The sequence below is a fragment of the Mustela nigripes genome, chromosome 15 (assembly GCF_022355385.1).
Source record: "Mustela nigripes isolate SB6536 chromosome 15, MUSNIG.SB6536, whole genome shotgun sequence".
Taxonomy (NCBI): domain Eukaryota; kingdom Metazoa; phylum Chordata; class Mammalia; order Carnivora; family Mustelidae; genus Mustela; species Mustela nigripes.
Window position 1 is genome coordinate 54,256,525 of NC_081571.1, and position 15,937 is coordinate 54,272,461.

General features: G+C 39.8%; 1 long non-coding RNA gene across 1 annotated transcript in view; it reads right to left on the reverse strand.

Annotated features, from left to right (window-relative positions):
• LOC132002566 (uncharacterized) overlaps positions 1–15,937 on the reverse strand; it is a 76,972-nt gene that overhangs the window by 31,902 nt on the left and 29,133 nt on the right. Inside the window, exon 2 of the long non-coding RNA XR_009399948.1 lies at positions 10,971–11,072. This is a non-coding gene — a long non-coding RNA (uncharacterized LOC132002566). The remainder of the gene's footprint in view (positions 1–10,970; positions 11,073–15,937) is intronic.

The following is a 15,937-nucleotide window of genomic DNA, read 5'->3' on the forward strand; positions in this document are numbered from 1 at the left end:
GCTTTTCTTGGAAAATTGGTACTTTGTGAAAGGGAAGGGGGAACAGGGGGAAGGGAAAGGAAAGAAGAGAAGGAAGGAGGGAAGAAGGAAGACAGGGACGAGATATACTGAAACAGTGGATGTCTCATTTTAACATGATTAATTCATTTCATTTGTATTATTTCTAAGTTTGCTTTAAAATTTTTAGTCTAGAGATGCCTGAGTACCTCAGTTGGTTAAGGGTCTGCCTTTAGCTCAGGTCATGATCCTGGGGTCCTGAGATTGAGTCCCAAGTCGGTCTCCCTGATCAGGGGGGAGCCTGCTTCTTCCTCTCTCTCTCTCTCTGTCCCTCCCCCAGCTTGTGCATGTGCACATGCTCTCTCTCCCTCAAATAAATAAAATCTTTTTTAAAAAAGTTTTTAGTCTAGTTTTTAAAACTTCTCTTTTACTTTTAATCTTTGTAGTTTTAATTAACATTAATATTTTAAGTGTTAACTTTCAATCACATCCTTTTTTTAAATTACCATTCTTAACCTTTTATTTTCCCCCATGGAACGCCATTTCAATTTCCTCTTCTTTTATACAAACTTAATCTGTTGACTGTGTTTCGGAAGAATTGTGTTCTGACTGCAGTGGGGAAAGCCAGCAAACATGAGAGGTGGGGAAATTACCCTGTTGCCTGTATTATCTGCTACTGCCTAATAATCACCCCCAAAATGCAGTGGCTTAGATGCAATAGTCATTGCTTACCTCTCATGATTTCTAAGGGTCAGGAGCTCACACAAGGCACCTCAGGACAGCTTGCCTCTACTGCAATATGTCTGGGGCTCCAGCTGGAAGATTTAAAGGCCGGCACCTGGAATCCTCTGAAGGCTTGCTCACTCACAAGTCTGACATTTGATTCCAGCTGTCAGCTGAGACCTAAGCTAGAGCAGTTGGCTGGAACACGTACACATGGCCTCACCAGGTGGCCTGGGCTTCTGCACAACATGGTAGCTGAGTTCTAAAAGTAAGCAAGCTGAGAGAGAGAAAAAAAGACAGCAAGGTAGAATCATACTCCCTAATTATAACCTAGACTTGAAAGTCACGCAGCATCACTTCTGCCACATTCTGTTGGTCAAGACAGATGCAAACACACATCTAGTTTTAATAGAGGGAGGATATTGTTAATGTCATATTCTTTGAAGAGTGTATGAAATGGGATATATATTGGTGGACCCATATTTAGAAACTATAATTTGCTAGAGTGCCAGATGTATCTGAAACAATCCTTTGAGTTCTTCCTAAATGAAACTTCATGCCTTCCAAGTGTGGCTATAAAAATAAATAAATAAATGCAGGAACAAATAAATGAATGAATAAATTACTTCCCTTGGTTAACTTGGAATGATTTGTGGCACTATATTTCTCTGCCCACCATTTACTTCATTGAAGATTGTCAACCACTCACACATTCTACAAATATTTGAGAGTGCCTGTCACGTCTCAGTCACCGAGCCAGCATCTAAAAAAATAATGACAACATTACAGATTCTCTGTCCTTAATGAGCTACAGTTTCGTGGGAAATACTGAGAGTAAACCAGAAATTGTAACTCAAATATGTCTTGTTTGAGAACAATGGTAAGTAGTGTTCTACAGAAGTATCTAGGAAAGACTCATTACCTAGACCTTGGAATTGGGAACAACTTCCCAAGGGAAGTGACATCTAATGTAGAAATAATGAATAAACAGGAGTTAACCAGGAAATATGTATTCATAATGCAGGAATGAGTGGGGGCAGAATTATTCAAAATAGAAGGAAGAGCACGTTCACAGTTCACAGGCGAGAGAAAGTATGGCTTGATCATAAACAAGTACGTAATTAGTTTATTATGGCTAAAATGTTTGTTTTGAAAACAGTCATGAAAATAGTTGAGACTAAATTGTTCAGAGCTAGAACTAGAAAGGCATGTTAAGGAAATGGATGTACACTATTGATCAGATTTTTTAATCCCAACTTGTCCTACCCCAGGCTTCAGATGTTCTATGCAAAGCATGTTCTCCAGTACAAAGACTCCTTCAGTCTCTACACTATCCTTTCTTTACCCATGGAGGGCAGGAAGAGACCGAAGAAGGAGGCAAACTGCCCCAGATTGGTGGGTATCAGTTTTTACAAGCAAAGGAACTTAGTCACAAGGCTCGTCTTGCGCAGCCATAAGACAAGTAGACCCTAGATCAGCCAATCAGAATCTTCAAAGTATATAAAGGCCTTAACTGGGTTTAGCCACATATACCATCCAGATGGTCGAAACAATACATTCCTCTCTCTCAAGGCTGTGACCTTGAGAACACCTCCCACTTTGGAAGAGGTGGGCAGAGCCTACACTCCAAAGACAAGGGAGAAGATGAGGAGCCTCTGATTGCTTGGGTCCACCTCAGGGTCAACCAGCAGTCACATCTACTTCATGAGCTTCCCCAACATATATCAAAAATTCAGAGACAACAACTGTTGGCAAGAATGTGGAGAAAAGGCAACCCTAGAATATAGTTGGAGGGAATGTAAATTGGTACAAGCATTATGGAAAACAGTACAGAGGTTCTATAAAACATTACAAATAGAACTACTATATCATGCAGCAACCCTACTTCTGGGTACATGTCTGAAGGAAGTGAAATCAGAATCTCAAAGAGATATCTGTACTGCTATGTTCACTGAAGCACTGTTCACAATGACCAAGATACAAAAACAACCTAAGTGTCCATCAACAGACAGAGGAATGGATAAAGAAAATATTATATATATATATATATATATATATATATATATATATATCCATAAAAAAGAAGGAAATCCTGCCATTTGCAACACCATGGATGGACATTGAGGGCATTATGCTAAGCACAAGTCAGACACAGAAAGACAAAAAGACAAATACTGTATGGTCACACTTAACATGACAAATCTAGGGGGGGGGAAGCCAAATTCATAGAAACAGGGTAGAGTGGCAGCTGCCAGCAGATGGGGAATGAAAGAAATGAGATTTTGGTCAAAGGGAACAAACTTCTAATTATAAGAAAAATTAATCCCAGGACTCTAATCTTCAGCATGGTGACTCTAATTAACAATACTATATAATATACTTGGAAGTTGCTGAAGAGTAGGTCTTAAATGTTCTTACCACACAAAACGTATTGTAATTACATGAGGTGATGAATGATACATTTATCACATTGGGCACCATAAATGTACATAATGTTATGTGTCAATTATATTTCAATAAAGCTGAAAAAATTCTAATTTTAAAAATCCCCCATACAGGGGTGCCTAGGTGGCTCAGTCAGTTAAGGGACTAAATCTTGATTTTGGCTCAGGTCATGGGAGGATTTGGGGGTCATGAGATCTAGCCCCTGCATCAGGCTCCATGATGGGCATGGAGTCTGTTGGGGATTCTCTCTTTCCCTCTGCCCCTACCCCCACCCCCACTCATGTTGTCTCTCAAAAAAAAAAAAAAAAAAATCCCCTACATAGTCTTGGTGTACAGTAGGAACTCAGTGAATGTGGGAGGAAGGATTTCTAGTGAGAGGCAGTAGGTTGTACCAGAAAGAATACTGAATTCTACCATTAACTTACATAAGTCACTTTTCTTGAGTCTCAGCTTCTTTGTTGTCAAATGAGGAGACTGGTACTTTCATCAGAAACCCCAATGTTGAAGAATTTGCTGCTAGCCCTGTAACTTTAAATCCAGCACACTCATATTGTATTTTTTTTTTCTCAGAAGAAATATATTGCTTTGGAAGAGCCCAATCAAAGAGCAATAGAAAGAGAAAAATAGTCTACTAACTCAACATATCACTTTATATAAAAATAGAAGAGGCTCAGAAAACACTAAAGCTTGGTAATATTTTAAATTCCTAAGTGAAAATAATATGTGTATGTTAAAACCCTGAAAGCAAAGAATTAACTTCCTCTGATATCTGGCAGCCCCAGAAAAGAGTGATAGATTATGTATTTGCTTGTTTGGAATGCCATTTATATTCTATTCAGTGCTGGAAGATTTAGAACATCATGAAAATGTTGCAGCTCTTAGGGAAGAAGAAAAGAAAAGAAATAATAAAGTTAATCCTCGGATTAAATGAAAAAAAATTAAAGGAAGAAGAAACAAATCTCAGAATATAATGGAAACAGATATCTTCTAAGAGGAAAAGGGAGTATATCATGCAGGTAAATGCAAGCTTAAAAAGGAAAAAGATAAATTTGTAGTAGATTTGCCACATTACTGAAACACACCACCAAACAAACACCAGAGCTTCACTCTATAGATTTAAATACATAATTGCTTCATGGTCCTGCTAAATGAATTCAAACCTATAATTGCTTAAGTTCCTATTGAAGTTTTGCAAACTCTCAAACACATTTGGGAAAAAATTGCTACACTCAGCTGTGGCTTGAGAACAATCAAAAGACGCTCATGGCATTTCTCAAGTTATAAGAAAAATATTCAAGTATGGTTTATTCTAATTTAGACCAGCATCCAATTAAACCCAAATCTTGCACAGTTCTTCATTTGAGCATTAAAACTTACTTTTATTAAAAAACTTCAAAAAGCATTCTTTTGCATTTTCTTCCATATTCCCAGTGAGATGCGTTATCTGTACTGAATTTATCATTCAATGCAGTGGTACCAGGTGGTCTCGGAGGCTTAATGAGGATTTGATTACAGGCGCAGCGGGGGAAAACTGCAATGAAAATGCCTTCATTCTGGACACTTAACTTTCTCATTTGTCTCAATATGTTACTTTTTAACTAAAGTTTCATATTTATACCTAGCAGAGATCAGGCTGAAATAGCAGGGCTTATCAACATTGGCTCGACAGAACTGTGTTCAGATCTTATGTTGCGGGGCACCTGGGTGGCTCAGTGGGTTAAGCCTCTGCCTTGAGCTCAGGTCATGGTCTCAGGGTCCTGGGATAGAGCCCCGCATCGGGCTCTCCACTCGGCGGGGAGCCTGCTTCCCCCTCTCTCTCTCTGCCTGCCTCTCTGCCTACTTGTGACCTCTCTCTCTCTCTGTGTCAAATAAATAAATAATCTTTAAAAAAAAAAAATCTTACGTTGGCCTATTTTCCCAGACCGTATCCTCTGTAAACGGAGAAGTCAAGGAGATTCCATCCATAAGCGACTCTACGAATAAACAGGCAGGTGACATCTAAATGGTTCCACATGGCTTACTACGCCATGGAGTCAAGTTTTTAAGATAATTTTAAAGGGAGAGAGGAGGCTGTAAAAAGGAAAGAGGAAGGGAATTTGTTTGCAGCTGATGTTCCGGAAAGGAAAGCTAATGTCAAATATGACATAAGTTTAATAAGTCACCGTCTTGCCAAAGGTGACTAGTTACTTTTGAAGGTAATCCTCTCTGAATTGGGCTAGAAAAACATTTGACTGGCTAGTATCACTTAAATAGACTTTAGTTCTAAACAAATGGGAGGAGAGAAACACTGAGTGCCTGGTGACCTCCTGCTCTCCCCTAGCTTCTCTATTCCCGGTTATATTTCTCTTTTTTGCTACAATCCCCAACTTCTATATAAGGAAATAAAGCCTCTTTTGCTCTGCTGAGTACTTTTATGAGTTTTGGTTTTTCGGCGGGAGGAAAGGGGTTGGGGGTGAAGGATGAGAATTGCTTTGCAAAAAGCAAGAAAATGATTTCGAACTCTGTGACCGATGCGGGATAAAAAGAGGCAGAAAAATAGAGGACTATATGAGTGAAGGCTCCAAAAAATGAACAGAAATCATAAGGCAACCTTTAGATGCTCAAATCTGTGATTTTTGCAAGATTTCTTAGAAAACAATATTTGCATATCAGGAGCATGAGAAGCTTTATTTCATATCTGGGTTACACATCAAAATAAGCCCTGAGCATAGAGGGGTCTGAATATAGAGACTGAAATCAATGGCACTGAACAAGGTCAGCTGGAAATCATTATCAGAAAAGGTCATTGAGACTCTGGTCTTGAAGACATCTCTGAAGTCATTTAGCCCATCTCCCCCATTGCCCTGGGACCCATCCAAGCCACCACAAGCAAACAGCATTCCTGCCTTCCGACACCCTTCCTTATGACAGAAGAGTCCACCGTTTCGCCAAAACATCACCCAATTCTCACAGTATCTACCAAAAATCCACATAACTGAACGACTCTCTAGTGCCTACAAATTTACCTACCATTTAAAGTCAGCAGAATTTGTCAGCATCAATGAATTAATCCGTTTTCCTAAGAAATGTTTTAATAATTCAGCTATGAGATTAATAATAGAAGGTTTTGCTAAAACTACAGCTCATCAGTTTCCCAGAAGGAATCAGCAATTATATCAAGACTTTCAAATACCTTTTCTCATTACTTAAGGTATGATTTCAAATTTGGCTTCTTTTAGAGGGAAGAAATAGTTTATGAACATGTACTGGTGGGAAAGTCTTTTGTCAGCATCATTTGCGGTTTATTGGGATGGAATCACTGCGGCCTGAAATGGGTCTGCTGTGCCCCACCAGACCAAAACAGCCAAAAGGCTAACACAAGCCATTCAGCGTGTCATTAAAATTCAGTGACAATCAGGGTGGAAGTGACCTTTACAAATGAGGAGACAAGGCCAGGATGGGCGACTAAACTGTATTTCGAACATGATTTCATTTAGCCATCACAGTTAGTTCATTCTTTTTTAATCTTTAACTTGTGAAATGACAAAAATGAAGGCAGGTTTTAAAAGAGAGAGAAAGGAATGAAGATAATTCATGAGCTTGGCACACATATGCTGAATAATGCAACATTTACCATAATAGAAATAGCCCACTTTTTTGTCTTAAAAACACTTGGTTCTTTTTTCATTGAAACTAGACACATGATTGCTACGACAAAAACAGTACACACTTCTGAGGTCCCAAATCTTTCTTCCATTCACCAAAATCAAACAATAACAAAGTTTGGTTTTTGTGTATAAATAGCATTCATAAAAACATACATATACTATATTTAGATAATGACCTATTTTAATTAATAGCTGAAAAGAAATATTTATTCTTGTTTTTTTAGTCCTACATTACTGGGAAGTGTCCTACTCTAATTTTATGTCATTGTTCTTCTCCCTATGGATTCAGGCAGAACACGTACCACAGAATAAAGACATTTACTACCTAAAAAGCCTTTGCAGCAACTGTCCATTTGATGAACTTGTTCGCTTTGACTATAATCAAAGCACTGATAAAAACCAAAACAAGGCGATCCTGGGTGGCTCAATGGGTTAAAGCCTCTGCCTTCAGCTCAGTTCATGATTCCAGGGTCCTGGGATCAAGCCCTGCATCAGGCTCTCTGCTTTGGTGGGGAGCCTGCTTCCCCTACTCTCTCTCTGCCTGCCCCTCTGCCTACTTGGCACTGTCTGTCAAATAAATAAATAAAAATCTTTGAAAAAAAAATTTGGGGAATGGGAAAGAGTTTAAGGTGAAAATAGAAAAAAAAAAGTCTACTTTTCCAATGACTCCAAACAGGTAAATGTTGATACAAGACCCCATCTTTATCGATTGGGTCTAGTTTCTAGACATTAGTCTACCACACTGGGCCATTCACTGAGGAATCCTCCCAACCAAGTTCATGGATGGAAAAGGACCTACAGATGTTTCCAGGGGAGTCGGCGGGGCACCGGCCACAAATGGAGGCCGTAAGAAAACTCAGTACTGTTTGATTTAATTCATTTAGAACATTATTATTAGACTACAAAAATGTAATTTAATAGAAATAAATTTATGTATGACAGAAAGTGTTTGGTCTCAGCTGTCTTAAATGATTGAATTGTCATAGATTTTGTTGATGCTGATGCCGTTCTCTTATCCCGAAGTGCATACATTAGGTTGACCCGTGTCCAACCCATCATGCCCTTCTCTCCCGGAAAAGCCCTATTTGGAAGCTGGTAATTCTGTTTGCCTCCTAAGAATGGTTGCTGGTTTTCCTTTTTGTTTGTTTCGGTTACACTGGATTTTGGTTTTGTTCACATCTGTCTTTGACTAACTTTATAATCTTCAGATTTTCTGGTATGTGAATGGTTTCATGTCTTTAAAATACTGTCTTTTTTGTGAGACATTGTATGAAGTAGCCACAAAAAGTCAAGAGGAAATTAACTTTTTTTCTTTTTTTAAAATTTTTTATTTTTTATAAGCATATAATATATTTTTATCCCCAGGGGTACAGGTCTGTGAATCACCAGGTTTACATACTTCACAGCACTCACCATAGCACATACCCTCCCCAATCTCCATAATAAATTAGTCTAAGGGAGGGGCACCTGGGTATCTCAGTGGTTTAAGCCTCTGCCTTTGGCTCAGGTCATGATCTCAGGGTCCTGGGATTGAGCCCCGCATCGGGCTCTCTGCTCAGGGAGGAGCCTGCTCCCCCTATCGCCTGTCTCTCTGCCTACTTGTGATCTTTCTCTCTGTCAAATAAATAAATAAAATCTTAAAAAAATAAAAAAGAAAAAAGGTAGTCTAAGGGAAATGTCCTTTCTATTTTTAGTGACTGCTTCATTAAGAGGCTTATAACCCAACTCAGACCAAGGCAAAGTAGAAGATGCCTTCTTGGGAGCTTCTGGGAAAAGGATGCCTGCCTAGGGGAGCTACTGGATGGAACAACATCTCTTGTCCTGACTTTTTCATGTCTAGAAACTGCTATGGCATATTACTGTCTACACAGAGAGCCAACACTAAGAATGGCAGATCACAGATGGAAAGAATTTGAATCTCTAAAACCTCACTGAGATAGGACCCAGCCATCCCTTAGGATGTACCTGCTGTCCTACTGCTGATCTTCCTATTTTATACGAAAGAGAACTTCATTAGGGCTCAAGCCAGTGTGAATCAGAGTTTCTATTGCTTTCAGATGAAAAGACTCTAACTGATGTAACATACTTAACCTCATTGATTTAGTTCTTATTATGGACAAGACCCCATGCTCCTTCCCTCAGACTCTCATGAGCTTCCCCAAAAGATGTGAGAAATAGTACAACTAACTTTGTGGAGAAACCAGTGGACTGTGTAATTTTTAATGAATAAGCTGTACTTGATATTAAATCACAATTTTAAAATAGAAATATACACGCTGCTATGATAGCACAGCATCTGGAGCACCTAACCAGAAAGCAGGAGTCTTCCACCTCTTTTGCTTAAAGAACATAGAAATGGTCAAACAATATATGACTTTTTTCCTGCTGAAGGGACTGCTGATCTAACTCAATCATGTTGATAACCAAGTATTTGGCTGGGGTCTGAACCGGATTCCCTCGCCTTGAAAGGGAACAGTAGAAGCCCTGAATACTCAGAGCCAGAGGGAAAACCAGACCAAAGACCACTGGGGGGGGGGGGGGGGGAAGAGGTTTGAAGATCCAAGAGACAGAAGCCAAGTGTCAAATCCAAGGGTAAAAGGCAAGAATCAATGCCAGGGCCTAAAAGCTAAATGAACCTGTAAGTCAAAATCCAAGCTAATTAGAACCAGCCCAACAAAACATGGGTTTCCAGAACTGTCTCCACCACTTCTCCACCACTCCACAGCACAACTGTATTTGTGCTTCCTTGAAGGAGACAGCAGATGTAGGATGCTTGGAAAGATGAAAATGGCTTCCAAGACTAGGACTGGGCAGGCAGCCAAGGGTCTCAAAATCAGAACTGGGTTTTAAGCACTTAAATATGAATAACTACAATGGCAGGAAGCAAAGTACTTGTTGCTATGGCAAAAATATGAAAGCAGAATTTTTCTCTTGTGTGGCAAGGGCTCTCTAGTGAGAAATAATATGAGAAGACACAGGTGTTATGGTCATGATAAAGGTCAATAATCCTCAAGTACATTTGAGGATGCTGAAGTTCTATAACACTCGATCATTGAGAAAGAGCAGAGATCAAGTGTCTTTTGCATAATTCTTCCACCAAAAGACATCGAGACTAACTGAAACTCAAGTCTGGACTGTGGGATAGCCCTCTGGAAAACACCACTGGGGATCCACTGCCGAGCAGAGCAGGCTGCCTGCCGAGATGAAGGGAACCGTCACCTGCCGGAGGTTATGTTACATATTGTGGGCCATACCGATCGGTGCATCCGAATGACTGTCAATATCCAAACTTGAAACAATTCCAGTGATAGGAATGAACATTAAATATTTACCAGCCAGTGCACCACCAGATCAATGCGCTCATCTCCCTCCCTTGAGGACACACAATAATAAATGAATAGACTTGAACCAGCAAGAACGGTTTGCCATAAAATTGGAAATCAGTGATACCACTATGGTTACATGACTAGAATAAGCAATAAATGGAGGCTGCTGTCATTTTTTTAGAGAATAGTATAATAACAAGGAAATAAAAACAAGGTAAAGGGAAAATTTCCTTATATCTGCTTTATTTATTTTGAATTTGTTCGATGAATTCTTCCAGAAGTCCCAGGCTACGTGTCCTTTACAAAACGACATATTGTCCCAAACTAACAATGTCTCCTAATCCTAAATCAAGTTTCTGTCAATCTGTCCCTTAAAATATTTTAGGTTCAGATTCTCAGTTTGTGTCTCTGCTGAGAAAAAGTCCAACGACTAAACGTCTTGAGGAGGAATGGAAGGTGGGGTTGCAATAAATAGTGTCAAAGGAAGAAAAATATGTGTGTTTTCTTTTCATCTTTATTTCATTCTCTCAAATCTCATGCCTTACAAGTTCTGTGAACCAAAAAAAAAAAAAAAAAGTGCTCAAGTCCTGACTTACCGTGGAAAATTCTGATGTTAATGTTGTCTCTCAGAACTAATGAGCTCTAGGACTTGATCTAGCTAGTTGTAGAAGCTTCTCTGATATAGTTAATAGTAAGATTGTGACTACAATACCACGTCCCGTCCACAAACCGGGTAAGGTCTTCCAGCAGTATGACAATAACACCTTCGTGGCTTTCATTCACTCCCTCCCAAATTAAGTGACTAAGTGACAAAACCAAATAGAAGACATACCTGAGAAAACGCCAGAGCGAATCAGCCAGAAGCTGCATCCGGGACCAATGTGTTCCTCCCCTGAGCCAAAGAGTTGGCCCCAGCCAAATCCAAGGAGGAGACCTAGGGCACACAGGTTGGTACAATCAGAAAATACGTCTCCTCTTCGAGAAGAGAATTGGCACTAACTAAAGAGAAAGATAAGTTCCAATTTATTACAAGTAGGGAGCCCTATGAAGTAGAAAACCATTTCAGGGGCCTAAAAATACTTTTTTCCTCTGTTGCTAATTTTGAATGTTGCTTTTCCCTATACCTGAATATAAATTCAGCAGGATTCATAATATGTGAAATGAACAAAGGAACTTGTTAGAGCTTTTCTTTATCATAAAGCCTGCTCTTTACCATTTCACATGTTACATTTCTCTATTTTATGCTAAAATTTCAAAGAGCGCTTTAAATGTTAGATTGTTTTCCTATAGAATTTATCTTCCTGTAGAAGTTCCAAAGCCTGTAGAGCATGCTTCTAAAATGATGGGAAAGCATACATATGTCAATAGTAGGAGTTGTTTAGTTCGCAGTGCCCCTACAATTACTCGCTGAAGTTGTCAATAGGTAGGTTCATTCGGTTTTAGGGTTTTGGGGGGATTTTTTGGGTTTGAGGGTATTTTTTTTTCTTTCTTTGTTCCTCCAGTCTATGCAGATTCTGCAAACCCTCTGGAGAAAAGGCCCAGTCAGTGACTTTCTTCTTGCAATATCTGTATCAAGCCAAATTAACAATATGGATACCAATATGCCACCATTTATTAAAATGCTAATTTCATTTAATAAATCATCAATGATCATTTATTGAACCTCTAGAATGTGCTACTACTACTATTGAGCCAGGAGATAAGGAGACAAGTTAGCAGTCTGGCAGCAAATCGTGAAATCCCCAGGGTTTTCCAGACAAGTAGGGTTCAAATGTGAAAATGAGCGTGTAAAGAAATGGGGGTAGAGAATTTTTCAGTTTCCAAGATTCTGCTTGGTGTAAGCATTGTACCCTTTTGCAGAACAAAACTCTGCAGAGGGCTGTTGCCGTGAGATTGGAGACACTAAAGTAAAAGGCTTTCGTTAAAGAGCAGAAGCCAGTGAAATGTGGTCGGAAGCTCCCAGTCCCATGATGGATGAGAAGCCAACCCGGGTAGAAGGAGGGAAGAGAGTGCACATTGCACTGTGCAAAGAGAGCAAAGGAACTTGAAAACCTCTGGGGAAATCCAAAAGAACAAAGAGCATCCAGAGAAGGGGGAGTAAGGAAAAAGAAAGTAACAGCCACAAAGACTTGGTAGAAGCAAGGCCAAGAAAGAAGTCCAAAGAACATAAATTATCTCATGTGATACTTTTTAAAAATGCTTTGTTACATAATGTAGGGTTCCCACTCCTACTCAGTTCTGCCCACCCACCCCCCGCTCCTCCCCAAGGCCTCCTGCCAGGTCTCCCTCCTCAATGTCTTCAGTAAACACTACCAAAAAAAAGAAAATACACATACAAAAATCTTTGATATTTATTGGATTTCTTGACAAAACCATTGACTATAGAACATTCCAGATCTGGGTTGAGGCAGACTGTAACAGAATCCGGATGTGGCCGAGGAGACAGTGGATACTGGGCTGGTTTCACACACAGAATCTATCAGCAGGACAGATGCAGCTTTTTCTGAGGCCTAAAGTAGTATCAGGAGGATTATCATTTAAGAAAAAAAAAAATCCACAAAAACACACATTTATCTTCAGGGGCTTGGAAGGAGGCCATACAAGTGAAGGTTACCAAAACTAAAGCTTCGTTTGCTTCGAATCAACCTGCCTATGAGTCAGTCAAATTATGGAGACTTTTCCGAAGAGAAATACAAATATTGTTTGAGAGTTTTCTTCCTTTAAGACAAGAACTCAGAACTCTGGATAAAGTGGAGAAAGGATGGGACTATATAAAAATAAAGTTATTTATAAAGTCAATGTTTACCATTAATTATCGAAATCATTTCCTATATACCCATCATTGACACATTCTTTTAATTAAATGCATGTCTGATATAGAAACCATCTCATTATGTTACTATAATCAGATAGGAGCAGTTTATGTCATTACGTTTAAGTACACGTTAATTCCCAGTGTCAAAGTATATATAGAATGCTGATTGCATTGGTTTCCAGTTACTCTTATTAAGACTTGTGAATAATCTGCATGAATTATAGAGCATGTTATTATTGTAATTATGGGTGGAAGATAAACAGAAAGTATACCGTGCTTATTTTTTAAAACCCCCTTTACAATGAGGGATGTGTGTCTAAGAAAGAAGAAAGAGGTGTTATCGCTTCTGGCATGGTTTCACTAAACAACTTCCCTGATCTATGCCCTTCCTGCAGCTCAGTGCCTTCCCTGCCAGAATTTTCCACCAAGAATCCATACAAAAGCATCAGGAGAAGATCATTAGAAGTATATCAAATATGCAGATTTTTAATCAGAATATTACCTTTCTACCTGCATTCATGTTGATTTCGCACTAGGTGGAAGTTCAAGGCAGAGCAGGAAATAAAATGCCATTTGACAGTTCTGTTTCAGCACAGAACAGGGGTGCTGGCCCAGTCTCCCCTCCCCCTTCTTGGCAACAACCTTGGCTTTTCCTATGAAGGACATGACTCCTTCCAGTTTTCTGGTCCCTTGAGACGGTCTCAAGGGTATTGAAGGGACAGCATGTGACCCAGGCCAGACCAACCGGACTTGCCTCCCTGGGAGGCTGCATCTATCTCTAACAGCATGAAAGGCAGATGGAAGCCATTGGGGCTGAGTTCTTCCAAGGCCACAGGCCAGAGAAGACAGTGCAGTGAACAGCAACAGTTCCCTAAAGCCCGTCCAGCTCCCGTCCTTGCGCAGGCGTGGTGACTCAGCAATTCCTTCGCATCTGCAAGCTATCCAGAGCCATTCCTGCAAAGTCCTTCTGTGCTTAAGTCAGGAAGAGCTGGGCTCTGTTGCTAGCGACCAATGGGTCCTAACATGGGGAGAGAGGTGGTGACCTCCATGAACAGAGCAGTCCATCATCAGAAGAGCGGCTCTTTCTGATTTTATAGTCATGTTCATTTCTCTCTATAATCTTGGAACTACACTAAAAGGAAATCTGAAAGCAGTCTTAAAAGCAAAAAATCCCCTCCCCTCCTGGGGAAACAAAAAACAAAACTTCAATGAAAAATTTAAAACATTAGTTTTTACTAATGTTTACTATTGTGGATTTCACAAAATCCACAATACCATGTCTAAAACTACTTAGACAAGATACAACAGGAGAATTTTCTTTTGGGATTTTACATATATCCCAAAAGAAAATGTGGGGTTTTTTTTCCAAGTACTTATGAAGCTAAATGAATTTGGGTGTTAAAAAATTATTTCTTGTGGTTTGAGGACTTACTGAGACTTTTCTTTAAACGCTCTTCAAGACCTATTTGCAAGCTTACCTTCATTCTTGGGGGACTTGAAAAATAGTCTAAAAATGTTTAACTAATTTTTAAATTTGTCAAAAATATTTTCAGGGGCACCTGGGTGGCTCCGTGGGTTAAGCCTCTGCCTTGGGCTCAGGTCATGATCTCAGAGTCCTGGGATCGAGTCCCGCATCGGGCTCTCTGCTCAGCAGGGAGCCTGCTTCCCTCTCACTTTCTCTCTCTGCCAGTCTCTCTGCCTACTTGTGACCTCTGTCAAATAAATAAATAAAATCTTTAAAATATATATATTTTCAGCACATTTGTATTTATGTATATGTCTGGATTACTTGAAAGAGATTAATTTTGACAAGTTGAAATGAGAAAGGCAGTTACCTCCAAAGGCAGCCTAATTGCTTTATCTACTTAAACAAGGAAACAAGTAGATAAAGTGAATTTTCCAAGCACAGCATTCTCCTAATGTGTTCACCACCAGCCTGAGAGGTTAGCATAAGACAGTCTAATATGCCCTCAGAAGAGATCTCCAATTACCTTTCTATATGGAATCTGCCATTGGAGGCAGGCCAGTCATGTTCATTTCTCTCTATAATCTTGGAGCTACACTGGAAGGAAGGCAGGCCTTTTCTCTCCAGACAGGACTTACATGCTGCCAACTACAGAGGTTTCTGCTCTAATGTCTCCATGTAAATTCCCCGGATGTGGACCAAATGTATTTCTAGACTTGTACATGAAAGCACTTTTAAAACAGCAAAGCCAATCTATGTCCAGCATAGCTGTATGAGATGTATTCATAAATTGCTAATAATTACAAAATAACCCTTGGCTTTTTCTGCCTATATTCTGGATCATTCAGATTGGACAAACTCTGTCAAGAAGCAGTCTCTCTGATCTTACAGAGAATGCTTACCAACCATACTTCAAACCAGGGTGTGGCAGTGGAAAGTTTATAGTTTTAGCAAGACCTATAAACCCCTAGATAACATTTGCTGATACTAAGATTATGGAGATAATGTGTACTGTGGTGGCAAAGAGAAAAGCAAATGATAAAAATCTTGGTAACACCTATTTTGGGTCCCGCTTAGAAATCAAAGGTGAAGTAGAATATGAATTGAGTTCCTTTAAAAGAGCCATGTGAATTATGGGGTCAGGGTGGGCCACAGACAATGTGGTTTTGTGGCCCATACAACAGGGATGGTACCCATGGCCATGTTCCCACATGCCCCATCTCTGGGAACAAACCTTGGGTTGTTTCTCCTCAGTTCCCCCAAGTAAAGGCGTGAAGGTTTTATTTTCCATGTCCCATACAGTCCTGGGTGTCGAAGACCTGTATTTTTGCTTTTGTATTCTATAGTTAGGTTTGGGAGTGACATTGGCATTTGTGGGTGTTCTGGGCCCTATAAGGGGGTGAGATCTGTACTCAGGGGCTCAGACAGAGCTGAACAAGCATCACTGTTGCCCATCACATCAGCTCTTGGTGGAGGTCCCCACCAGATATCCCCTCGAAAACCAGTTGCTGAAGCTCCT